General features: G+C 45.3%; 1 protein-coding gene across 6 annotated transcripts in view; it reads left to right on the plus strand.

Moving 5' to 3' along the window:
* The first annotated feature begins 16,992 nt into the window (after positions 1-16,992).
* The window catches only part of Col17a1 (collagen type XVII alpha 1 chain), a 45,161-nt gene continuing 43,020 nt past the window's right edge, over positions 16,993-19,133 (plus strand). For 3 of the 6 annotated variants that reach the window (XM_010626466.3, XM_019207792.2, XM_010626468.3), the window contains exon 1: positions 18,098-18,407. The gene's annotated coding sequence lies outside the window, so the exon portion shown is untranslated. Of the gene's footprint in view, positions 17,151-18,097; positions 18,408-19,133 lie in introns of those variants that run through there. The other 3 variants (XM_010626467.3, XM_010626469.3, XM_019207793.2) reach the window with 2 other exon arrangements.

A 19,133-nucleotide genomic window follows, 5' to 3' on the forward strand; every position in this document is an offset into this window, starting at 1 on the left:
CGCAAAAAACACAAGTTCCTCGCCGAGTCACTCACACAGCTTTCCAGCTGCATCGTCTACCACTCCCTGACACCCACCCTGGACACCAGCCTTGCTGAATGACGCACTGCAATTCCCAGAACGGGCCGGGCTCCTCTCCTCCTTATTATCTTGCGAGCTCCTTCTGTGTAGAAAGCACAAGCATGTGCAAGCCTGTCCACACAAGCAGAGCCTCTCCATCAGGCTAATTCTTCCACCTCAAGATTAGGGTCAAGAGTCAGAATCCTCGGGGCCAGGGGTGCAGCTCAGTGGTAGAGCACGTGTACCACGCACAAGGCCCAGGCTCAATAGTCAGCGTCCAAAAGTGGGGAGGCACAGGGATCAAAATCCCCACTTCCTCTCACTTGCTTCCCAGTGGCCCAAGCTCTCTTTATTCCCTCTCTCCTCCAAGTCTTCTAACTGGAGTCAGATACCAGTCACACTCAGCAGCACCCTGAGGCATCATAAATGTCCTGTGAGCTACTTGAGAACCAGGGCTGTGTCTTTGATCTCTGTAGTCCCAGCACCTGGACAAAGGCTTAACGGGTCTCGGGGTTCAACTAAGAGGTACAATATTAAGGGCAGAGGGAAAGTGCTAAAGGGAGGGGAGAAGATTGAGTCAAAGAGGGCTTTGTGGGGAAAAGTGCTGCATTTTATTGTCCTCACACAATCCTGATAGAATCCTCTTATTTGCAAGGGGACAAAAGGCAGTGCAAAAGCTCTGGGGTCAGTCCCAGCACCACAAAAAGGAGGAGGAGGAGAAGAGGAAGAAAAAGAAGAAAGAGGAGGAGAAGAGGAAGAAATTTTAAACACTGCTCAAAGACTGGCTGATAGGTATACAAAATACCACGGCTGGGAACTGTAAAGAAGAAACCACTGTATATGGGGTTGCAGACAACAGAAAGGACAGTGGAGTCAGGCGTGCCTGAATTTAAACCTTGACTCTGCCCTTATAAACCATGTTAATGAGAATCTCCCTAAATGTCTCCGGATACATAAAACGGGATCATAATGTTTACTGCATTAAATGTTGCTGCAAAAGAAGCGATTAAGGGCTGGGGATTTCACTCAATGGTGCCGCTGCCTGCCTCACAAGCGCAAGGTCCCGAGTTTGATCCCCAGTACCAAAAAAAAAAAAAAAAAAAAAAAGGAGATAGAGGAGAAGGAGGAGGAGGAGGAGCGATTCACATAGAACTTGACACAGAGTGACACTCAGAATAAGGTGGCAAAAGTCCTGGTGGCTGGGCTGGCAGTCACGTGAGAGCACAGAGGGAGACAGGTAGGCAGAGGCGATGCAAGGAGTTTTCGCATCTCTTTCATTCAGCCAGATGTGCTGTGAGCTGGTCCAGGTGTTTCACAGGGAAAACCAAGTAAGATGAGCCTTTCCAAATTTATAGAAAAAAATCAAAAGAAATGGAATGCTTGCACTTTTTTTCCCCCAAATGCTTTTCTTAAGACTTGAGTATCTGTAGTGGATAACAGCAAATAACAGGATGAATGGGTTGAAAATAAATATCAAGGTCAGCGAACTGTTTTAAATGCCTACAGAACGCTGAACACATACTTTTGTCATTTTCCCTGCTAGTAAGATTGGCCCTAGATCATACGAACAAAGTCAGGTGTGCACCCTAACATCCCCACCTTTGGCCATCAAGAAGTACATGTCTGCTGTATGGGAAGCTTTGGAACCCCGGTTTTCAGGACACGCTCAACACATTACTGCATTATCTACGGAGAACCCAACCTTTGCTCTCTTAACCCCTCGTTAGAGGAAAAAACATTTAAATATAGATTTAAAAACAAACAAAACCTAGGCCGCCACACAGTTATTTGTGGTGTCCTAGGAATGAGGGAGGACATCCACACTCTCTGAGGTCACTGTACACGAGGGCATCTTGAAGAGTGGGGTAACAGGAGATGGAAAAGTGTGAGGTGTGGTGGTAAACACTTGTAATCCTATCACACTAGGAGAATGAGGCAGGAGGATCATGAGTTCAAGTCCAGCCTGGACAATTTATCGACGGTGTATCAAAAGCTATCAAAAAAAATTTTAAGGCTCAATGTGAAGTTCATAGATTCGTTCTGTAGTACTGCCTCCCTCAAAAAAGGTGGAAAATCTAGAGAAAGCATGTCCTGCTCTAGCTGTGCACCTCCCCCACCCTCGGGAGAGAGCCAAGCTGTTCACTGCTAATGACTGATCAGGCGGCTGCTCACATTTTGGAAAGTACAGGTGATTAAGTCTTGACTCATTTTCCTGTCAGGAATCTGCCCAGGCTCAGGGTTACTTGTCTAGTGCTTGCCCTTGCGAAGTAGGCAAGTCTAGAACACGGGGAGGTGTGGACAAGCACCTGGGTGCCAAGCAGCTGTGGGCAGCTCTCATGCAGTCACTTCTCCGTGTTTAGACTTCTACACCTTCCATGTCATTCAAAGTTCTGGAAGAAAACGGATCTGGGGACCTCACTGTTGAGACAAAATAGGAAGGCTTAAAGAACATGGCATGGATTTGGGGACCCAGGTCGAGACTCTCCAGGTGGTCCATCCTGCTGAGGGCCTGTGTGAACCTGTCACTTTGAGCCAAGTTTCATTCTTGCAAGCCATACTTCGCGTTCAAGGAGCTATTACAGTCAGACATTCAGCTTGTATTTTATCAATTGCCTCTCTTAATTCCTGCCTTCATTGCTATAACAAAAGCTCAGAACAGCAATCCCTCTAAGGCTTCTATACCCAGACCGCAGTTAAATTTATAAGAAAACTTATGCTTAGCTTTGATTTTTTTTTCCTAGCTTTAATTTTAAATAGAAGGATTTAGAAAAACATCTAAAAAATGTTTGGAAAAACATTGGAAAAACGTCCTGGAAAGTACTTATTTCTCATTGTAGTTACTGAGCTCTGATACTGCTAAATATACCACAAATAAATCTTTAAATACACAAAATCTTTTTCCGTGCACTATGAAATTTGAACTCAAGGAATTAGACATTCAACCTTTTTTAGTTAAATGTGTGTATCCCTCTTGTTCAACAAATACACCTGCAGGTAGACATCCAGCAGGAATTTTGTGCACATGTTCAACGAAAGACATGCTTGTTTGTTTAGTTTTTGACAGGGTTTGCAATTAGTTCAGGGTAGCCTTAAACTTACTATGTAGCCCAGGCTGGTCTCAAATTTGTGGTGATCCTCCTGCCTCAGCCTCCTGCTGGGATTACAGGCATGTGCCACCATAACCAGCAACAAAAGCATGTATAAAGGTGTTCATAGCAGCATTTTCCATCATAAAATCTACAGCAACACAGATGCCATCCTTATAGAATAAAATGTAATATTTTCTATTATATAATGGAGAACTGCATCGCGATAAAAATAAATCGCATACAATAACATGGATGAATCCCATAAATACAATGTCAATCAAAAGGAGCCAAACACAGAAGATTACAAACTATATGATTCCATTTTACTCATTTCAAAATGGATAAAATTAATTCAAGGTGTAAGAAGTTCCTGGTAAATGGGATTTCTGAGAGTCAGGTGATGTTTTATTTCTTTCCTTAGCTGGCAGTTACGTGAGGGGTTCAGGCTGGGATTACTCATCGAGATGTATATTTAGGATTTGCACACTTTTCCATATGAGCATTATTCCTCTGTGTTAAAAAGTAATGAAATATTTATTTTTCTTTTAGAATTCAGGAGTTTTGAGGCAGCAATAAGGTTTTATATGTTAGTGTATATAGATTTTTTTCCTTTTAAAAATTGCTAGATTTTTAAAAGAGCCTTTTTAGGTTTGCAGAAAATACAAAGCATGTCCACAGCAGCCCTTACCTCCACCACACACACATACACACACACACAATTGGTCTCATTAGTATGGTACAATTGGCGAGTTAATACTGATGTGTTACTAACTAAAGGCCATAGTTTACAGCAGGGTTTACTCTGAATATTATGCACCCTGTGGATATTGAGGAATTTTTAATTTTCATTAGTACGTGTTTGCAGTAAGAATTTTTATATGTAAGTAACACCTCTCAATTCTTTTTTCTCCTCTTCCTCCACCCCTTTTTTGTCAGCATCAAATTCATTTATCTATCCCGTAAGCCCTAATAAAAGTTAATTGGCATACCCACAGATTAACAGCTAGACTAACAGGCCAAAAACCATATGAAACACATAAGACAGTTATATTAAATCAAAGTACACTTTCAGATACCCTGTCCATGCTGGATTACAATAACCTTTTCCTCTCTTTTTCCCTTTTGTCTCTTTCATTTTGCACCTATTTATATGTTGAATTTCCCATATAAGAGAAACCGTGCAATATTTAAGCTTATGTGTCTGATTTGCTCCTTTTACCATTACGGTCTCAGATGCATTCATTTCTCTACAGATTTTAACAAATGTATAATGATGTGCGTCCACCATTGCAGTTGAACTGGTGGTTTTAGGTTGATGTTTGGTTTCTTTGCTTTATACAGTTTCTGTAATGATTATTTGGCCACATTACTGATTGATTTTCCTTTTCTATACTACAGTCATTTCCTAGAGAGGACAGAAATTTCTTTTTATGCCATCAGCCAGTGGCATAAGTTAAAAAACATCAAAATAAAATTTAGGTCCAAAAACCTGGGCAAAAGATGTTACCTCCTAGGCCTAAACGTTCAGGGCTAGCCCGCCTTCAGCTGTCTTTGGCAGCTGAAAAAATCTGTCTCCGTGCTAGTAAAAGACCCTGTGGTGATGCTGCAATGACCCGCCATGGGACATCTACACTTGGCCCAACTGAGGGTCTCAGAGACAGACTGTCCAGCTGCTGCTCCTGGCCCTTATCTCACTGGACCTTCCCATGTGACCCGGGTTACCTGGGCAGGACCTGCACACATTTGCGCTCTAGCGCCTTCCTCTGCGTTCCTAGCGGCAGCGTGTTGGAAATGGCTGACTGACTCCCCTGTGCTCCTCGCAAAGAAGTGGGTAGTGGTGGTTTCTAGCAAAGATTCAGGAGGAAAGGGAAACCCCTAATGACTGCATCTTCCTCTTCGAGTGAACTTTGTTGGGCGGGTGACTATGTGAACTGGATAAGACAGAACCCCACTTGTCTGTCTCTGAACAGAAGCAGCTATAGGAGTGTCGGTTACGTGCTGGAAGAAGAGAAAGCAGACACACTCAGATATATTTAATAACCCCAATCGTGTCACGTAAACGCACTTAATGACTAGAACTGATGAAATCCAGAGTCAACAAGAATATCAAGAGCAACCTAGAAGCTGGTGGCGGGGTGCTTGCTCTGGGCTCAGGCTCCAGCACTACAAGGAAGGAATGAGGAGAGGGAGGGAGGGGTGGGTTTGCCACATTGTAAACCAGGCAGTGTTGCCGTTGTCACTAGCATAGCCTCGGTGTAGCTGTCAGCTTTATACTGTCGCTAAGGTTATCTCAGAACGACTGAGAGCCGCTTTCCACCTTGCTCTTGACTTTGGGTCTCGTCAGCGCATTAGGAAGGGTTACACTCATGTTTACCCTAGGTGAAATATACTTTTTCTCGATGGAAATATTAAAACAATAAAATTGTAGGAGAATTTCTAGGTCTCCAAGAAAATGAATCTATTGTTCAGTACTCTAATATCTACTTGTACACCTATGATCACGATGCCCATTACCCACTCGATAAAACGGAGAACGGCGAGGAAGCAGCGTGCGCGGGAGCTGCCCTGCGAAGTACGCGTGGGCTTTTCATACGCCTTAACTCAGATTTGCTCCTGCATCATACAGCGCCCTCAGCATGAAGCCCACAGGGTCTCCCAAAGCAGCCCGAAATTCGTTTTCTTCCTCCACCATCTTTGTTGCTTCCTGGAGACTTTATTCCATCTGCTGTGGGCGGGTGCTATTTGCTTAATTACAAATGGATGTGTCCTTCTTCCCTGCAAACAACTCTTGATTCTGAGCCCCAACTGTTTGGAACAATCCCTTCCCCTAAATGGGCTTGTTCTCAGCTCTAACCTTGGCTGCTGCCGCATTTCCTTGTGAGTACCACACCTGAGCATGACCAACTGTGCTGTACCTTCAATATTCTATTTAAAGCCTAAAGAAAACTCTTCATACAGTTTATTCTGAGTGCTTGTGCTGTTTCACTTAAAAGATTGTAAAAGAAAAGAATATGCCTCAAGTCTCTGGGCTATGGGGTTCAGGCAGAAGGGAGCTTCCATACTGGTTTTCACAGCCTGCCAACTGATGGAAAAACCCTGGGGACCCCAGAAAATTGGGCGTATGGCTCAAGACCCAGCAAGTGAGGACAGCTGCTGTATGGACAGCAGGTGCACCTAGTGGCCTCCAACAATCACAGGAGTCTTCTAAGCCTCCTCTTGGAATAAGTGTTGGAAAAGAAACGTCTCTAGAAAATGCTCTTTTCGTAGAGATGAGCACCGTTCAAAACTACCTGATGCCAGCACGTCTTTAGCAAGTCCCTTGCAGTGGTGGAAGGGCTCTCACAGCCTTCCCTGTGGCCTAGAACGTACCACACACAATCAATCAAGCGGCGCCTGTGTGTTGCCTTTTCTTGAAAGTGTCTCGGGGTTACAGTCATGGCACGTCATCCGCAGAGATTAGAGTGTCAAACTTAAAACAAGCTGGCAGCGGAACTCCCGAAGAAAGCACGCCTAAATTACAAGACTGTCAAAACTGCGGGACAGGAGAAGCAAGTGAGAGCTTGTCCTTTCACTCTCCTAAGGCAAAGCAAGGAACCGTTCCCCGCGGTGGGAAGTTCACTGCTGGACCTCATCCTATCAATGAAGAGGTCAGAGCTGGAGGGCAGCTCAGGGTCAGCGCTTGCTTAGCACGTGTGAGCCTCCAGGTTCCAGCCTCAGCGCTGAATACAAAAACAAACAAAGAAAAGCCAGGAGGACAGGAACTGGGGGTCTGCAGAAAGAGTTGAAAAGGTGAAAATGAGACCATACTCCTTTCTCTCACCACACCCACAAAACGTAGAAAGTTTAACCCAAATTGGATGTGGTTAAGAAAACCCCGGCTGGAAAGGCAAGGAAATGGAAGGGTGTTTAGCTCGCAGAAGGGCTCTGGATTCACTCGGCCCCTCCTTCTTAGTTACCTTCCTTTCCTCCTCCCCCACACTTTTTTCTTTTTTCTAGCATTCATGATTTCTTTCTTGGGGTTTGGTTTGGTTTCATTAACAGAATCTCTCTAAGTTGTCAGGGCTGGCCTCGAGCTAGTAATCTTCCTGCCTCAGCCTTCCAAGTGCTAGGCTTACAGGCCTGTGCCGCTGCACCAGCAAGGTTTCTTTCTTCAGTTTCCTATTTTCTCTTTACACTTCTATCTGGTTCTTCCTTTCCTCTCTTCTCTCTTCACTGAATTTTCAATGACTATCTGTGAGCAAGCACAATACAGACCAGACCTTGCAGATACAAAAACGATCACAAGAGGAGGGTCACGGCCAAGGAGAACGGACAGAGGAGGGGTAGCAGTAACAGGTCCGATTCCCAGCAGACATCTACAGAGGAAGACAGAGAAGCTGGTGATGCAGATCTGGAGCTCAGATGGAGGAAGGGAAGCGTCCACCCTTCCCTTCCAAGAGCAGCCAGGCCAGCATGGGCCCCACAGGTGTCACATGTGAGCCTGGCTTTTGTACCGGCCAGGCCCGGCCATGGAGTGCCAGCTTTTCTGATTGTGTTCTTGGACGTTGATCTAGTAGCAAATCAGACTCCATCTTGATATGGAAAGGGGACATCTGTGGCTACCTTAAGGCCTCATTCCGAGAAGCAAAAAAGGTCAAGATGCCATAGGTACGTGAACCAACTCTCCACAATAATGTATTCGTTAATAATACATTGTTCTATTTAATACATGTTCTAATTTTTTAAGGCACATACCTGTAGTTCCAGCACTTCAGAGGCTGAGGCAGGAGGATCGCACAAGTTTATATGGGCTACATAGTAAGTTCAAGGCCAGCCTGAACTTCATAGTGAGATCCTGTCTCAAAACATCAAAGAGGGTTGGCAGTAAAAAAGGGAATGACCAGAGAGAAGGGACACAGTCAGATCCACGTACAATCACACAGGCTCTGGGGGATAGACTCTCAGGAGCTTTCTTGCTTTTTCTTTTCCATTTCCCTTACTTATGAATAACCTTTGCTTTTGTTATTCCTTTTTAAATAAATACCCTATCAAGAAAATAGATGAGGCTCTACATGTATTTAGATAAATAAAATTACATATGAGACCAAATTAGGTATGTGTATATAGATATATGATGTCGAATTTTTTGCAGAAAATTTAGAAATTGAAGCAAAGCACAGTAAACAAAATAATGACTCATTGTTCCTTGACAGCAGCATTCCTTTGCTGTTCTAATAACAATTATATCAGAAGAGATGCTAACAGGTTCTTTTTTTTTTTTTTTTAAAGAAAACAACAAAGAAAGGTTTTGGTGTTTAAATGAACTTGACAAACATTGTATACTGCAGAGAGAGAGAGAGAGAGAGAGAGAGCACCTCATGCCCATGAGACTCAATGCCATGCAGATTTTGCAGAATTGCCCCGGATCTCGTCTGTCTCTCCATGTAATTTGTGGCCCCAGGAAACGGCCTAAGGTGTTCTGGGATGACTGCGTGGACATAGTGGTTGGCAACCTGGAGGGCAGCAAGAATTTCCTGCGAACAGGTAAGCAGCTCGCCGCTGTGGAGCACCTTCTAAGGCTCTGCCTCAGAAACACTCCCTGCTCTAACTGGAGCTCCCTCCAACCTACTCCATTCTCTGTGCACCAGAGAAAACTCTCCTGTCTTTCACCGACACCCATTTGTGCCTGTCTCTTCCAACCTAAAAGCTTCTCCTCGACTGAGACATAAGCTGAGGTTTGCACAAACACCTTGACTCTTCCAGTCTTTCCTCTGAGTTAACCAAGACAAACCCAAGATGGAAACCCAAGGGGCACACACTTGCATTTTTATTCCATTCAAGGCAAAGTCCTGGTGTGCTTTTTCTGTGGCAAGTGTGGGTTAACTCTTTACAGCCTGTATTCTGGCGCCAGGCATGGCAGCCCACGCCTGTTCCCCAGAGCTGAGGCAAGAGGATTGTGTGATCAAGGCAGGCTTGGGCTACATAACGAGATCCAGTTGTTTTATTTGTTCTGACCCCTTTTGTTGACCACTTTTGTGGCAGAAATGGTAGGCAGTGGTGATGTCCAATCATACCCTCTATGATCTCCTTCGAGACTGTTTCCACCAGTGGACAGATCTGTTTCTTCATAGAAACATTACAGACTAAGAAAGCACTCGCTGTTCTACTTGTTGTAATGATTTGAGATTTATCCTCTAGGAAAAAATGCATACAAAAGTTACAGTGATTTACTTCGGAGCCATTAGTCTTATTTTCTTCCTGTAGAAGAGTACAAATCGTGAACAGTGAGATATTAACAGACTCTGGTCTTACAGAGAGGAACTGGCCGAGAATTTCCAGAATGCTTGGGAGTACAAGTGGGCAGCACACGCAGAATCATGACAAGGATTGCACAGCCTCCCATAGGCTAAGAACGCACCACACACTGCACTGGTTATGGAAGTTGCCACCCATTTTCTCCTCCCAACCATTTCTCTTCACCCACTGTCCTGTGACCGATGGATTCAGGAAGAAGTGCGACCCATTTCTCAGCCAACGGTATGTGAAGAATGGTGTGTCGGAATTCTAAGAAAGCTTTGTTGCTTTGAGAGACACAAGGAAGCCTCCGTCCTTTTCTTTTCCAGGGCATGATCATGTCTGGGTGCGATACGGACCCAATGAATCACCACAGCCACCCAGTCCTCAGGGCCGACAGGGACAGCCCCAGAGCCATGCTACCTCAGTGGTTCCGCTGCCTGCCTCCCAAGCACAAGGTCCCAAGTTCAATCCGAGGTGCCAAAAAGAAAGAAAAGAAAATGGCAAGTCTAGCCACAGACTGGGCTAAAATATCTGCAAAAACACCTATTTGATAAAGGACTTGTATGCAGAATACATAAAGAACAATCAAAATTCAAATACAAAGAAAACAATCCAGTTTCAAAATGAGCAGAAAGTTCAACCAGCAAGTCACCAAAGAAAATACAAGAATGGCGAATAAGCTCAAGAAAAGTGGACCCACATCTTCAGTCACTATGGGACTGCAAATTAAAACCGCAACGAAATACCACCCCATACTTTCACAAATGGATAAAATCGAACAAACTGGCAATACTGTCACCAGACAGGACCTGAGAAGGCCCCAACCCAGGCAGGTCCTCGACATCTCCCTGCAGAAAACAATTTCTGGACACAGCGGGAAGCACGGGCTGGTATTTTAGGTAGAGACCAGGAAGTCCTCATTCAAAGGGAGAACGGAATGCCGGTGAGGCATGCCGTGGTCTGTGGCTGGGATGCGTATGTGGTCTTGGAGGTCACTTTGGAGATGGGTAGTCTGAGATGTTTTGCCTAAAAACATTCTTTCAATCATTTACAGCCATGTTTTATCTTAAGATCAGGATGTTGCCCTTCACTTTGTGAACTGGGCCAAGTCATGGACTTAAAGTATTTTAAAATTTTACAAGTTTGGGAGTGATGGGACAGGCCTAGAGAGTAAAGGTGTGGATAATCACGGACCACTCTGATCACGCCTTACTATGTTTTTATAACTCTCCACCAATAAGTGCTATCCTTATTTCTTCTGCCCTACTAATATGTATGGTACAACTGGGGCCGTGGGACCAGTCCCTCCGCTCACCTGAACCTGGGCAATGCCCCAGAGGCAACCTCTACTCCTCTGTCCTAAGCCTACCACTGGCAGTAGCTACGTGGGTGTCAGATCCTCCTCTAGGACCTAGAGCAACCTTTCTCCATCTGCAGCTCATTGAAGGTTCATGCATATGGACTGCATCTCATACATCCAATTATAACAGAGCAAATTATGGGAAAGGACCTGTGTGATAGATGCAGATGGCCTGACTCAGCATCCTGTCAGTCACCCTGTCAAGCATGCTCTGGGAGGCCCAGTGGGTGGTGCCTTAGACCAGGTGCAACATTTTAAATTCTTAAACCCAAGGCCCTTCAGTGCTGGTACCGTTTCCCCTTTTGCTGGCACAAGCCTGTTCACTCTGACCCGACAATTAAAATTTTGCTGCTTTTTCCTTACCATTGCACACCACATCCAATTCTCTGTGCACAGAGACCTAGGAACCCGTTCACAACCCCATCACCCTTGGTGACACTACCTCACTACTCAGCGCTACTGAGATCACGGAGTACTTGGAACTCTCACACCCTGTTCACGGGAACGCGAAATAGTACTGCAGGGATGAAGGGATGCTTTCCTTTTGCCTTCTGAAAGTGCGCTGGATGGCGGACAACAGACAGATACACGGGTTTATTACTGTGTGGGGCGAATCCTGGAGTGTGATGACCTAGTAATCCCAGGAGACTCAGATACCTAGAAACCTTCTTCCCTGGAGAAAAGAGTGGGGAACTGCAGGCATCTTTGAGGAGTGCTAAGCAATTAATAGGGGGCTGAATGGACATGGAGACAGAAATTAGCTTGTGAAATGATTTTCTTTGGGATTTGAATGAGCTGCAAGGACAGACTCCATCTCGTGACCAAGGTCCACCTAGGTGTGGGTGCTTTCCTCAGTCTTCTTTTATGCAACACCTAGTGAGATCTCAGGGTGGACATGGAGTGTAACTGTGTTCTCATTCATTGGTCTCTGGGCTTAATACAGATAAGGGGCCATCAGAGTTATCAAATTAAAGCTTTTCCCCAGGGTGTGGGCAGAGTTCTTGAATCGAAGTCTGTTTTTCCAGTGTAGCTCGTCAAAGTACCACACTTTAGGGTATCGTTTTCTGAGTCCCAACAGTACAAATACTTTGGAAAGCAGTTTGCCTGTCTCTTATAAAGTCAAATTTCTTACTTATGCCATCATTCCACTCCTAGGTACTTATCCAAGAGAAATGATAATTTGTATTAATACAAAATCTATATGTGGATGCTTATAGCAACTTTTTTCATAATCAATGAAAATGAGAAATAATCCAAATGTCCAACATATGAACACATAAACAATTATATATCAAATAATGGAATATTAACCTGTAACAAAAAAAGATAAACGAATCGTGCACACAGGAATATGGGTGAATGTCAAACACTCAGTCAAAAAAGCCAGACTCTAAAGGCTAGTACTGTATGCAAAAGCAAAACTATAAAGATAGAAAACAACTCAGTAGTTGTCAGGGGCTGGAGATGAAGGTGGACTAAAATAGAACATGAGGGAATTCGGGGTATAGGAAAGTGGTCTAGATCTTGAATATTAGTAGTTACGTAACTGCATGCATTTGTCACAATTCCTGGGGGAAAGGAATGTGGCTTAGTAGTGGACGCCTAGCATGCGTGAGGCCCTGGATTCAATCCTCACTACCAAAAAACAATCAGAAACACAAACTTGTAAACACTAAAAATGGTGAATTTCACTGAGTATAAATCAGCTCATTGCAAATCATTCCAGTGAGAAGGTAAAACACTAGGGTCCTCAAAACACTGGTTAAGAACCACAGGCAGAAGGTTAAGAACCTCAGTCCAGAAGCTTCGGGGTGTGTTGTGAGCAGTGGAATGTCGGGCTGGTGAGTCTGTCGGGCCAGGAGATCTGGTTCTCGTGTGGGTCTGTGTGCTGGAGCTGTCCCCTGGGGAGCACACTGGCAACCGCAGACCAGATAACAGGGTGCGGCCTTCACTTTAATGAACACAGTCTTTGTGTGAGCATGTTGTGTGAAAACCAAGCCCAGGTCCTGAATCATGGCCTACAGCACAGGGGAATACTCGTCACCTGACAGACTGTGCCTAAAAGCTGTTAAAATCCAGCCAGGTGGCTTCCTGCCACTGTGTTTGTTTTTTTCTTGTCCCTCCCACACCCCACAACAAGTATCAATCCTACCACAAAGTGCAAACAACTATTTGCTCTTTATAAAATAATGCACTTATGAGAGCACATCCCCTCTTGTTAGCGGTATTGGGTGTTTACTCTCCTTGGGGCATCCGACATCCCTCCCAGGACATTTTTAAACCAAGTGCAGGTGACTTGTGGTACCGGGTCTTAGGGAGGTCTTAGGGCAGGCAAGTAAATATATATAGCCAGACCTAAGCCGAGAGTGACTTCCCACCCCGACGACGATTTTCATTTGTTCCACTAACACCGGAGGTCTTTTGACAGCTGAAGGATATTTTTTTCTCAGATTGTGAGAGGTTTTATGCTGCTATAACAGATCTCCAGAGATTGGGTAGTTTGTAAAGAAAAGGAACTTCTTCCTCGGGGTGGGCAGGAGGCCCCCTCTGGAGGGAGCAGCCTCTGGAGGGGGTGTACCCCTGAGTCGCCCTGGGCAGAATCTACTCCAGTGACGCGGCCTTGATCCATCCCAGGGCAGAGCCCCAGCGACCCAGTCCTCCCTTCAAGGTCTTCCCTCTCAACACAGTCGCCAGGGGCACTGTCTCCGACCCTTGGCTTTGCAGGACATTTTCAGGCCACAGCAAAGGAGAGTGAAGGCTAATCCTTCACGTATTTTTCTTTAGTTCATGGTTGTTTTTGATAAAACTAACTTACAAGTGTTAAATAGTTAGAAATGAGTTTCGGATCATTTAGTATAGGAGGGCATGCACTGGAAACAACACACAGTGCTTTTAAACTAATTAAATATGTCACCCCCAGGTGATATACCCTAATATTCTCCTATCGTCTTAGTACCTAAATTCTTCAAGACAGAAAACACAAATTTTTAAAGAGTCACATTTATAATATGTTAGGGAGGGACACAGGGCAACATGGGGGCTGGGAAGAGTTCAAGACAAGGGGAAGAATTCTGTTGCTGTTGTTTTCTTATCCTCCCCTAGAATGTCAGCTGCAACACAACGGGCTTCCGGGGAGGGAAGGCACTGAGGCCACTGGCTCCCTTGGAGGAATGGCAGCACCCTCCGGGGCCCTGCAGCCTCTCAGCTCACAGCAACGCTCCCTGTCGTTGCCCCCCTTGCCAGGCCCTCCTTGAAACTGTAGCCTTAGTGCCTTGCCGGTGCCCCACCTCACCTCCCACCCCATGTATTTGTGTATGTACTGAATACCTCCATGCCTGCATCACGAATCCCCGGAAGGCAAGCTTTATGTGTCAGCCTCAGCGGCACATTACTTATCACACTTGTACCCAGTGCCTTACTCATGGGAGACACCAAGAGGTAGTGATTTACTCATCCAACAGTTGTGTGTAAGTTTCTAAAAGATAAATGATTGAATAGCTCCAAAATTAGAACAGAAGAGAGGAAACCAGGTGCTTTTTAAAGAACACAATTAGGGACCATCCAAGCATTTCAGACGTGAAGGTGGAGCCCTGGGCCCCACGTGCAAAGGGTAGGAGTCGGTGCTCTTCCTCAGCTGTGTCTTTTCCAAGGCCAGACTGTTCCAGGAATGGTGATGTATGGCATTGCCGCAATTGGTACAGAGAAGTCCTGTCCAGGAACAAGCACTAACCAAGGAAAACTGCCAGAAATACAGCCTGCTAGGTTCAGAGCAGTGGTAGCAAACTGTAACAACTGGAATTGTATTTTTATTTTAATAAGTAGGAATCAGTTTTCAAAAACATCTGTAGATTGACTGTCCAATAAAAGAGCTGAGTCAATTGCTGATACTGTAGTTACCTCACCAAAATAGAAAATCACCATCTCCCACCTCCTTCTCAGGGAAATTTTACTTCTTATTTTCTAGGAATGGAGGGCAATTGTGTTCCAAAGTGTTAGGGTCCCGGGATGAGAGTATCAGAAACTCATGATGTCACTATCTCATGCTGCTGTTTTATAGTTAAGAAGAGCCGCAGGATAGATGGGCATCCATAAGGCAAGCCCGCTGAAGCAAAAGAATAAGGAAATTTTTGTTTAAAAAGATTAACAAGAAAGTAGTCACTTGACAAAACCACTAGCCCAGGTCACTAGGAACTGGATTAGCCTGTTACTTTTCAGAAACACATCTGCCACCGTGCAGAGGCCAGCTGTACTCAGATGGCCCTTAAGCAAAGACAGTCAGTCACTGGCACCCACCGGGACACACGTGAGCAGAGACACCCCTTTGCCCCAAGCCCATTTGTACATCAGCAGAGAATTTGGGGAGTATGACTATTTTTCCAGTTTCCTTTTAAGGAACTTTTACTTCTAGTCCATCAAAACTTGATCCATGTGACTCACTAACATAGCTCCGATGTTGTCAGGAAGTAAGAAACACCTTTCCGGTGTCTTAGTCACATCTATTTCCCAAAGCCGGCTCCTGGTTGCTTTGCTTTATTTTAGCAAGAATTTTACTGTTTTCTAGAAAATTTAAAACATTTAAAAGATAACTCCATTAGTATCAGGCATGTGGTAGGAATTCAACATAGGACTATTGAGTAAATATAGGGGTTGTCACTCCTTGTATTAAGACTTACAGTTTGCCAAATACAATAAAGCAAGAACCTTAAGGAATTAGAATGTATATGAATTCTTTTCACTTTCTTCTCCCCGAAAATGCCGCGATCAAGGCTGTGAACAGCCCTCACACATGCACACACACGGGAACACGCGGTATGCACAGGCTGTTGTGAGTTCACGGCACCCCCAATTAATCAGCCTGTAAGTTGATCTATCACAGCGTGGCTTTTTCCTGAATGTGGAGAATATCAATTTTATTATTATAGGAACTTAAGGAAAGAAAAAAACTACCCATGTTTATTTTGATGGTTGCTTAGCATATTTGATTTTAAATCATAGTTATAGTTGAACAATTGATTGCCCTAATAAGCAGATTTCTATCTAATCTTTTATCATAAATTATACAGTAAACAGTGCTACTGACTGAGGACAGCCCACTGATCAGATAGTTTTTGTTATTATTTAGGGTGTCATTTGCACCTGGCCCAGTCTGTCTTGATATTGCCCATTTTCATTCTATTCGGGTCATGAGTGTGAATTTTAATGACACTCAAGGCAGTGGGAAACAAGGGTTCGGGAGTCGAATGGAATATAGGCTTGGCCACCCATGAGATGGAAGAACTTTGGCCTGGTTACTCAATTCTCAGGACTCCAAGTTTCTCAGCTATAAAATGAAGATAATAATAGCACACACCTCTTGGGAGTCACTGGAGGGATTATATATATCTAGCTAACAATAATAGCTCTTAGAAAACATTAGCTTATTGGACCCTTTCCTCCCTAGGATTGATAACCCAGACATTCGTGCAGTGCTTACAGTGTCAGTTTAAGAGCATTTTTCCAGGTAACAGAAAAACTTCCCTTCTGTGGGCTGTGAGGCCCTGTGGGACCTAGGCCTGCCTGCCTCTTGTGGCTCACTCCCTTGTGAGGTGCTTTGGACCTGAGTTCCCTGAAGTCTAAATGCTCTGGACTTTCTGGCTGCTATAAGATGGGCAGCTTTTCTCTGCCACGTTCTGCATGATGCCCTTAAACAGACTGGCCTCATCCTCATTCCTCCCGGCACCATGCCTCTCCAGCTGCAGAGCCTTCTCATCCCTTCTGTCCCCAGCAGAACATTCTAGACCCTCCCTCTACCTACGTATTGCTACTTAACCTTCATCTATCAGCTTAAATGACACTCATTCGGCACCCTAACCCTCAGTACCTCTGAATGACTGTGTTTGCAGACAGGACCATTAAAGAAGCAAAATAAGTTAAAACTGAGGGGACCCCTATCCATTTGGACCCGTGACCTTATGAGAAGAGACTGAGACACACAAAGAGAGACACCAGGAATGTGTGCACAGAAGAGGACCGCAGGAGAACACAGGAAGAGGGCAAGGAGAAATCCAACCTGCTGACACCTTGGTCTTGGACTTCCAACCCCAGGACTGTGAGAAAATAAATGTGTGTTCTCTGAGCCAGCTGGACTTGGTATTCAAGCCAGCCAGTACACATTTAAGGCTGGCTTCGACCTCTGGACTTTGAGCTCCACAGGATGGAGAATGTGCCTTTATTTCACCACAGAAATATCTGCACTTAGTCGAAGAAGAACCAGTGATGTTTGGTTTAACTCATGAGCTCATGAACACAGGAATGATGTGGGGCCACATCAATGTTAGGCTAAAAACTGTCTTCTAGGTTCTCCTGAGAGACTGACAGCAAGCATGGTGAGTATTTATCGGGGAAGGCAAGGACATCCAGACAGCAAGTTTCAAACTCCAGCTTGCTGAAAGGTTCGGAAATGTGTTGCTGACATGGGGAGCACTGCAGGTGCGAGCCACTGCGGGTGACCCTCAGAGGCCACTGCCTTTCCTCGGGGTGTGAGTGCCGGGGCCAGGCCACAGGGGGGATCCTCGCCTGGTGCCTCGAAACTGGGGGCCCAAACCTGCTGCGGCTCCACAGGGCCCTCTAGGTGAATGCCAGGTGCAGACCGCCTGTATCACCGGCACCGAGAGTCTCAAGCTAGGGTTCGGTGGTCCTGGGCAGCCAGATGCTACCCACAGACACACAAGGATGGCAGACACCAAGCTCTCACCTGGTGCGAGCTGACCCTCTGGGGAAGTCAGGGCCCGTGGGATGTACTTGGAGTTGTAGGGTATTTGGGGGCCCGCACCTCCTACGTGTTCACCCGATTAAAATGACAACAGCATCCCTGTCCATCATCATGTGGCTAAATGCGAAGATTAATTACCAACGTGTCACTCATGGGTCTCATCACATACTCAGGTTCTCTTTTTAAAAGGGAGTCCCCACCCCACCAGCCGCTGAACATTTTCAGTCCTGAGCTGCTTCTCCTGCGTTAGTTCACTAACCGCTGCAGATGCAACTCACCAGCATGGACGGGGGATGGACCTGGGATGTAATTTCCACACGTTTGTCTAGGGCTCGGGCACTTGACCCCACCCGAAGTGCCTAAATACCCCAGGAGTCAGACACACTGGGCCTCAGGCACCAACAGCCCCAAGCATGGAGAATACCGCGCCTGGAGGGTGAGGAGAAGTCACAAAGGGCATATCCTGTACCTGGCCCTCTGCTCCTCTTCCCCACCTGTCTATAAATGGTTAATCTAGCCAAGCTGGCAAGAGACGCTTGCTGCCTCCTATAAAGTTTGATTCCTGGAGGCAGGTTTTTTTTGTTGTTTTTTTTTTTTAAATCCAGCAAGTGTCAGATAATTGGAAGGGTGGAGTAAGGCTGTAAACCACAACACGCCTTTGTCAGGACTTGTTCAGGAGCAAAGCACTGAAAGAAACAAGGGGGAGAGGGGAAGCGAACATTTCTGGAGGATCACTCAGCTTTAACACACCTTGGCTGGGTCCGGATAAAAAAAAAAGTGGGCACTGCAAACCTGTCGAAGAAAACATCAAGGGAAGAAAGAGGGGGATTTAGTCGGAGTCCTTTCCAGTTCCATCAAAATCGCAAGCCAGGTAAGTAGCAGGAAGATTGACCCTTCCGCCCTCTTTCTGAGACTTTGATTTAGAAGTTTTGCAATTTAGAAATGAAATTTTCATTGGCGAAAATAGATGAGGTTCCTTTGTTTCTAGAGTCCTTCTAGTTGAAGTGATGAATTGGTCCTAAATGGTGACTGTGGGGTATGTTTTGCACAGTGCAAACCTTTTAAAGAACTGACAAAACAAACAAACAAAAAACAATCCAGAAGTGGAAAAAAATAAGGCCAGTTAAGATGTATTGGGCTCCGGCGGCAATATTTTTCTGTTTTATTCCTGATATGGTTAATGACTTGGAGAAAGGCGTCTCCTTTTGGCTATGATAAGAGCTGTGGCTCTGGTTCTCCACCCCATTTCCTCTCGCTGTCTGGCTCTCCCCTCCATCTTCCAGCCCCCTGACAGTAGAGAAGGGTGCAGGGGAAGGCACGGGGCAGGTGGGGGCTCCCAGGAGCAGCCTCTCGCTGCCCGGGCTGTGCGCTGCCAAGTCCAGAGTAAGCCCCGGGGCTGGGCAAAACACTGCTGCTCTTCTGTCGGAAAACCCTTACTGCCTCTAATCTAAAGTCAAGCAAAATCTCTGAAATGGTCCGATTCAGAAATTTCCTAGAGTCAAACCCAGAGGAAGAAAAAGAAGAAGAAAGAATATTTTTTCTTGTACATATTCTCACCAGTCAGGTCAGCCTCCTTTCACCAAAAAAAAAAAAAAAA

Source organism: Fukomys damarensis, unplaced genomic scaffold, assembly GCF_012274545.1.
Source record: "Fukomys damarensis isolate Sample0158 unplaced genomic scaffold, DMR_v1.0_HiC HiC_scaffold_8, whole genome shotgun sequence".
NCBI lineage: Eukaryota > Metazoa > Chordata > Mammalia > Rodentia > Bathyergidae > Fukomys > Fukomys damarensis.